Genomic DNA, 8319 nt, shown 5'->3' on the forward strand with positions numbered 1-8319 from the left:
CACAGAGTTCTTAAAAGTTTGGATACAGCCACATTAGACATGCAAGAGTACTAAGGCACTGCTGACCTCCTGCAGCAGGTCCGGTCTTCCTGGACCACCTCTGGGTGGGGATGGGACACCCAGGTGGATTTGGGCTCTTTTTTGTGCTCTGCACCACCAGCACATATCCTAACCCAGCTGCACGCCACAGCAACCACAGCATCTCTACCTCCATCACCTTACATCTGTAGGTGGCTCTCCATCTCACAGCCTCCTACTACTATTCCAGCCCTCGAAGACACCAGGTAGAATCAGTGTTATGTCAGCTCCTGCACTGGTTTAGTGCTGGAAACCTCTTTAATGTCACCTCTCAGCTGGGATGGAACTGGGGAGTTACCACTGACCCCAGAACACAAATCCACCCCATCCCACTCACGGCAAGCTGCAAAGCTCCCTGCTTGCTGAACCAACAGGATGCAGCATCTCAGCAAGGGTAAGAACAGAGTGGAACAGGAGAAAAAATGACTTAAAATCCCACAGTGCACCTTCAACTCAAGGAATGTCAACCACAGTGTCACAGGAGAAGAGTCAGAGATCACTCAGATCTAAGCTAGCAGTTAGTTTATTGAGTTCTGCTCAGTAAATTTAGTTAGGCAAAATAAGTACAAATGGATCGGTGGTCAATAGTTAAAGTTAGTAGGGGATACAAAGATTATCACTTAAGCTTACTATGTGTATCTTAAGTGTTCCCTGCATGCAAAAAATGTCACGTAGCAACCCATCGATGTCTGGTGTCAGTGAGGGATCTCTCAGCCTTGAGGGGTAACCTTGAGAGGTGTCCCTGCTCAAGGGGAGATCACTGCCGCTCAGCCAGCTGCGGTGGAGGGAGAGCTCAACAGACCCCGATGGATGCAGATATTTATGGTGTAAAGTGGTTGATTGTAGTCAGATATTCTGCTGTGTTAAAGAAGCTTTGGTCGCTTATCAGCCGAGTCTCCAGCCAAACCATTTTTTTTTGGTTTTGGTGGTTAGTTCTCACTGATAGCCCCACACAATAGGATTAACTTTGGTTAGGCCTGCTTGCTGAGCATCTGCCTGGACCACAGTTCAGTTAGTTCAACCAAGTGCATCCACCACACTATCCACCCCATGACTACAGTCAATCCACTTTACTTCACAGAATGATGGTACAGTCACCTCTGGCCTCTGTGCCATAAATATGGGCAGTAAAGACATCAGCTTTTTGATAGGCTGGTAAATAAATGAATATATCAGATTTACTGATTCTTTAATATCGACATGTTCACTCGTAGCTATTACACGTTGAGATAAGTGCCATAATCCGACACAGAAACAAAGGGTTAACAATAAACATGGAACGAAAAAGGTGAACAAGACTACAATTGGGTGTAACATCAAATTCAAAGCTCCAGTTGCTGTTGGTGACCATCCAAGCAGAGTTTCTCAGCAGTGATGTTCTCCATCTTTCTTCACTCTTTCTGGGACGCAGTGTATCTCATCTGCATCATGATGGACAGTAATTAGGGTTCTTTGTCCATTGTTTTGAACTCGTTTTAGCAATTGACTTGGGTCATCATGTTGCCACAGTTTTCTTATCAATGTGAGATTCATTCCAATGGGGGTAGGCCCTAAGTGAGTAGTTAGATTGTAGTGATTGATGGGTTGTGACAAGAGCTGAATAAAGTTGCATCCCATAATTTTAGTAAAATTACAAATACAGATATTTGAGTAATTGTGTATATCTACAGTCTATAAATATATAATATTTTCTATAAATATAGAATCACAAAGGGTTCTTATGCAAACACATCCATTTCAAACATACACAAGTACAGTTTCAGGGGGTTCATCAGAATATATTTCAGAATGACAAACATTTTGTTCAGTATCAAGACAAACATCTTGGGCCTTAATGCTATTACTTACACAAATAAATCCGTGTTGCTTCCGTACAACACATGCGTCAACATTGACAGTTTGCCATTTGTTCCCATTTTGTTGGGCCCATACTCTATATTCTAACGGATAGAGTACAGTTCCGCGGTGATTTAATCCCAGCGCAATGATTGGAGATATGGCAGATACCAAAGCATTGCATATGCTTAAAACAAAAGCTGTGGTGGAGTCATAAGTGAAGTTGACTAGATACCACCAAGATTGGAAATCTTTTTTTGATTTGAGTCGCAGTTACCTTTCAAATCTCAGTGGGTATGGTGCTCTCATTTGCCTTCCCTTATAATTGCTGCTGTAGTGGATTGCACCCATAACTGAGCTTGGGTACAGCTAAGAGCTAAGGAAACATTATTCTGGGTGACGCCAAGTACATCTACAATTAGTTAGTGGTCCTTTTCATTAATTCTTTCCCATTTCAGCAATATATCAGTTAAAAGCCATTGACTAGTTCCTAGTGCCAGCAAAGAAGATCGTCATGGCTATTCTAGTTTCTACAACTCACTTGCTGCCAAGTTTAATTTGTTTGCCAAAACTTCAGTGTCTATGCTGTTTAATACTCCTAATCCTGTTCCCAGGACGCCAGTCGTATCTCTCCTTGCTCATTCTGGAGAGATGAGGGTTCACCCATGCAACCGTGCTAGCCACCCTGTAGAGGATATATTTAGGAATGATGAGCAGGTAGGTTTAATTGCAGATATGTTAGCCTGCACTGATAGTTCCACTCGCTTGAGGGATCATAAACAGCACTTGTTGCTCACTTGTATATTTAATAGCATAGGGTCCAATTTCCTGAATTTGTGGGGATAATGTTTCAACAGTCTTATTGGGGCTCTCGGTTGGATGCATTGTGGGGGTTAAGGTAGTTTTTGCTGTGCTGATATAAATTATCTCAGTTGTGGATAAATTATATCTCCACGTATTTACTATTTCTCTTTTCGTATGTTCTTCTAACGTAACGCTCACCGAACAGCTACGAGCCTTCTTACATCTGCCACTTTTCGAAGGAACTGTATTGAAAACTAAGGGAGGAAATTTCCCCTTCATTGTTTGGGGGCTGTGTTTCACATTTTATGCTTCTATTTCCCTCTGCCAAATTCGTGTTAATGGGTGGGACTCCTAAATCTGTACAATTATAGCTTGCTTTGTTAGCGATTGTCATTGTAATGCACTCAGGCTTAAGCACGATTACGATCATTACCATATTGATTTGTACAAATAAAAGAAGTGAGGGTCTCCACCCCATGCATTGGGCTTGTTAACGTATAAACTAGATTTGGTTCACATTGGAGATGACTACTCCTGCAAGAAGGGTAAGTATTCTTCCAGTGGTTGACCTAGTCTCCAGGGGGGGTGTTTTGATATCACCCCGGTACTGTTCCTGGAAAGGGGAATAACACAAGTCTCAGTGGAGAGACTCTGGACTGGTTACCCCTCCTAGTGAGTGTCTAGGGTGTATCCACCTAGCATTAATAACGATGTTTAGCTCCACTGTTGTCTTCTGTTTCATCTCTTTTTGTAATGAGAGAGAGTTTTAAAACAACAAGTGCTCCCCATATTAGTGGCTTCATGGCCTGGGGGTCTGTGGGAGCTGAGATAGGGTAGCTGCCATGTTCACCGCTGTCATTCATAGCTTGAACACAGGCTGCCTTTGTAACAGCAGTAGGAAGATCGCTTAATGAACGTGCTACCCGAGAAGTGGATCCGTGCCTGGCGTGCAATAAGCCAATCCTAACACGCTCAGGAGAGATATTGTATTTATTCAGGCCTGGGTGCTTAGTGGACTTTTCCGCAAATCAAGCACCCCAACAGCAGCTTTTTGTGCTTCTTTTATACACAAAAATCAGAGGTTAGTGCTTTTCCAAACACGCCTATTAAGTACTGATTGGTTAGTGATTAACATACAATTATAATACAGCTTACATAATACTTCTACTACGCATGCTCAGGGGAAGGGTCTTAACCTAAGTAGGGGTCTTTTTGACCTGTGGATGTGTTTTTTAGTATTATAATGAAAGTAGTTCACTGTCAGGACACCCAAAAGTTAGTTTCATTGCCAAGATAATTAATCGAAGAGTCAGATTGCCAGGTTGTCAAATAATTCATCCTCAACACAATCCCAGACATCCTCTTTATGGTCCAGGATGTTCTACTTGTTTTCTAGGGTCCAGAGATCAAAGTCTATCCTTGATGAATATCTTCTTGCTGATCAAGGTCATCTTGACCACACTTCAAAGTCTCACTCAACCAAGTTTCAAAACCTCATAATTGTCCCCATATGTGTGGTAACTAGAGCTACTAGCATAATTATTAACCGTGGCTACCAGCAAATGTGAAGTATCCTAAATCAAACATATAGGGATAGCACAGACTTCTCCTCATTCCTGAGGGTCTGTGCCCCCTGCGCAATAAGCAAGTCAGTGTGTGATAGAATGTGGTTCATTGTTAGGCTCTGGTCCCCCTGTTAAAAATACCCCTGCTCCCCAAAAGCCATCCACTTCATCTTGGTTTAACATAATACGATCTCCTCCAGTTAAGGAGACATGCCACAAATATTCATTTTCGCTCTTGGCAGGATTCCACCCATATTTTTCTTGAAAATTAGCCAGCTGAAGAGGGTCCCGTGAATTGGTCTTGTGGCATTTCTTTGGTTACCCCCCTGGGGCCCTACAGACACTTCAGTTTTAATAATAGGGGCCACCTTAAATTCGAATTCATTTAACTCACTGTCTTCACTACTCTCATCACTAAATCCCTGGTCAGGATCCCCCCATATACCTCCGCCCCAGTTTTCCAGGGACACAATTAACTTATGGATCTTTACAGTGTCTGGGGGACTGGGGCCCTGAGTTATCATGAGTTCTAGTTTGTCCTCTACCCTTTTTCACTTTTCCTTTTCCTCCCCCAGTTGTTTCTGTAATTGTTCTATTCACAGAGATAACAGCATTTCTTGTTGCTTTCTTTGTTCAACCTCATCTTGTAACATTCTCATTTCCTTTTCTTTGTAATTCCTATAATGACATGCTGCTTCCAAACACGTTCCCAAAATCTTGCATATTATTCCCTGTTCTTTACCATTTTTCAGTTTCCCTCTCATGAGGTTTAACTGTTCCTCTGTCTTACTCCAATTATCCCAATTTTTGCACACCCAATCCTCAGAACATCTTGGAGAAGAACTAATTCTCTGCCTCTGTAAATAGTCAGTAATTGAATCTGCCATCCTGCTGACTACGCCGATTTTGCTGTAGGAGAAGAGTTGGAGATCACTCAGACAGGTCTAAGCTAGCAGTTAGTTTATTGAGTTCTAATCAGTAAATTTAGTTAGGCAAAATATTTAATAAGTACAAATGGATTGGTGATCCAGACTATCTACTACACTTAAAGTTAGTATGGGATACTAAGATTATCACTTAAGCTTACTATGTGTATCTTAAGTGTTCCCTGCATGCAAAAAATGTCACGTAGCAACCCATTGATGTCTGGTGTCAGTGAGGGATCTCTCAGCCTTGAGGGGTAACCTTGAGAGGTGTCCCTGCTCAAGGGGAGATCACTGCTGCTCAGCCAGCTGCGGTGGAGGGAGAGCTCAACAGACCCCGATGGATGCAGATATTTATGGTGTAAAGTGGTTGATTGTAGTCAGATTTTCTGCTGTGTTAAAGCAGCTTTGGTCGCTTATCAGCCGAGTCTCCAGCCAAACCATTTTTTTTTGGTTTTGGTGGTTAGTTCTCACTGATAGCCCCACACAATAGGATTAACTTTGGTTAGGCCTGCTTGCTGAGCACCTGCCTAGACCAGAGTTCAGTTGGTTCAAACAGGAGGAGTGCATCCATCGCACCACAATTCTAAAGCCATTATCACAGCAAATGGAGGAAGATTCATTCAATAGCATATCTGATCTCTAGCAGCATCAAAACATGCCCTATGGACGCTGCCAGACCTTCTAGGCAATGATCAGGGGAGGTCCACTCTGCCAGGGCTGGGCTCTGGTCTTACCCATCAGCCGCCCCCCACGACAGGGGCTCTGAGGAGTGCAGCTGCCCTGGGGATGGATCTGTGAGTGACCAGGGCTCATGGGCAGCCACAAGCACATCTCCATCCTGCCTTTCAGCCCTGTGCAGCATCAGATGATGGACCATGAACACACCACCAAGGGATAGCTTTCCTACAGGAGGATTCTGTGCTCACCCAGCAAGGCCTCTGTTTGCACTGGGAAGGCAACAGTTCTGGGTCTCCCCAGAAGCTCTCCGGGCACAGGACAGAAACCAGGGAAACAGGAGAGCAAGTGGAGGGTTCCTATCCCAAGTAAAGAGCTGTCTTTACCCAGAGCACACCCCTAATCTCTAATCTCTGCACCCTCTCCCTGGAAGCCCTTTCCTTCCCCTGTGGGTCCCTGTTGTGGGACCATGGCACCCACAACATGCTAGGGCTGCTCACTTCCACACCACAGATATGCTGGTGCAAGAACTACTATCAGCCCTGATTCAGCAACTTCACCACCTAAAAAGCCCCAGGGACAACTTCCTTGCTACAGCCAGCCAAAATTTATTTGAGGGGAGAGAGGGCAGAACAAGAAAGTGGTGGCAGCCTGTCCTATGCAACCCGTTTGCCCAAAAGCTGGATTGGTTGTTCTTGCTGAGCTCTGCCTTGAAATAAAGATTAACTACCGCTGTTTTCCTGCTTCCTCCCCACAGAGGTGGCAGGATGAGGCTTACAGAGACCAGGGCAGCCTCAGACTCGTGCTACCCTCTTGCAGTACTAAGCGAGCTGAGGGGACCCCAGCAGCATGTCAGGAGGGTGCCCAGGGAGATACCAGTGTGCCCGCTGCTCCAACAGCCCACTCCCCAGCTGGGGAAGAGTGGGGATGAACCGGCCAGGGGCACACGCTTGCCCTCCCTCCTCCCCTCCAAAGTCACAGCCCCTGGGGAGCAGGGTCTGCTCCTTTCCCCATCCACAGCACTCTTTTACACTTATTTTCATGCTAACAGAGTGGCTAAGCACCCTTGCAGGTGAAGGTCCCAGTCCTGTGGTCTGTGCAACAGCCCCAAGAAATCTTCTACCTGACAGGTCCCTTCAGCTCCAGAGGTACCAAGTCCTGCACCGAGGGGCTGCTCAGGCTGATGCAGGAGCAGTGTTCTGCCCAGGATGAAAGGATCACAGCACTTTCATTTTGTACAAACATGCAGCTGAGCTCTGCTGTAGCAGCCAAGCCCTCACCCTCGCCCTGCCTCCCTCAGCCCTGTCCTCATGCTGTCCTGCTGCTCCCTGCACCCCCGAGGCACCCCAATTTCAGCACCCTTGCTCCTGGGCAAGGAGGAGAGTGGCACTGGTGCCACAGTGATGCTCCCGAGAGCCATCCCTACTCTCCTGCTGCCTCCTCTTGCCACGACGTTGTCTAGTGCACTTCTTTATGGCTATTACACTTGGCTGACCCTAGGGAGATCCACTAAGCCTTTCTGCAGCTGCTCCTCATGCAGAAGCCTTTGCATGGGGCAGCGTGAAGCCAGGAGACCGTATGCTCCAGCATGGGGGACAAGGAGCCACTCACAGCGATTCGCTGTGACGAACCATTGTCATGACTGATGCACAAGTACTCTGGGGGACGGGAGCAGATTTTCACAGCAGATAAACCCTAATGAACGGAAAAATAACTTCCCATCATGAGGGAGATTTACAGAGTTACAACAGGCATGTCTGGCCTTGCCAGGAAGGAAACACTTCATTGCAAGCAAGGCCATAGAGCAATACCCGGGGCAGAGTAGCCAGGGGTGCTGAGAAAGTGCATCATCTTCCTGCTGGGCTTGGGAGCGGGGGAATGAGCAAACACTTACGTGGAGGAGGAGGAATAAAAGCGCAGAGGGTAGCCACCGGGTGGAACAGGCTCGCTGGGGAGTGGGCTGGGGTCCGCGGGTCTGCCCCAGTGCTGCAGCCTCCCCTGTTGCAGAGAGAGCAAGAAAACCCTACGGCTAAAATGTATCCACAGGGCACCCGGAGCCCCTTGCAGAGGGGAAACTGAGGCACAGAGAAATGCAAAGCCAAGGAGTCATTTCTTCAGGGCAGGGCACCCCTGTACTAGGGAGAAGGAAACTTCAAAACTCAGTATTGGCCTTTGTGCCTCACGAGCCAGCTCCCACAAAGTATCTCTGTGGCTAATATTGGCTGGAGCACACGCTACAGCCTTTCCCACTGCGTCAGAGAAAGCTTCGCCATGGGAACTGCTGTCGAGCCACCTTATATTAGAAGTTACTACAGCTCTGCCAGGAGGCCTGCCCTGTGCTTTCTATTTTTAGCTGCAGGCAGACCTATTCATATCAGTCACTGCTGAAACTCAGGTCCTTACGCACAGATTTGGTGCAGTAATTCAGGGGCATG

General features: G+C 46.3%; 1 long non-coding RNA gene across 1 annotated transcript; it reads right to left on the reverse strand.

Annotated features, from left to right (window-relative positions):
* Window positions 1-583: 583 nt before the first annotated feature.
* LOC141949347 (uncharacterized) lies at window positions 584-8032 on the reverse strand. The gene is made up of 2 exons (XR_012630735.1): window positions 7779-8032; window positions 584-1499 (listed from the first exon to the last, which is right to left on the reverse strand). It is a non-coding gene; the product is annotated as an uncharacterized LOC141949347 (long non-coding RNA).
* Between the last annotated feature and the right edge of the window lie 287 nt (window positions 8033-8319).

Source organism: Strix uralensis, chromosome 13 (genome assembly GCF_047716275.1).
Source record: "Strix uralensis isolate ZFMK-TIS-50842 chromosome 13, bStrUra1, whole genome shotgun sequence".
Taxonomy (NCBI): Eukaryota; Metazoa; Chordata; class Aves; order Strigiformes; family Strigidae; genus Strix; species Strix uralensis.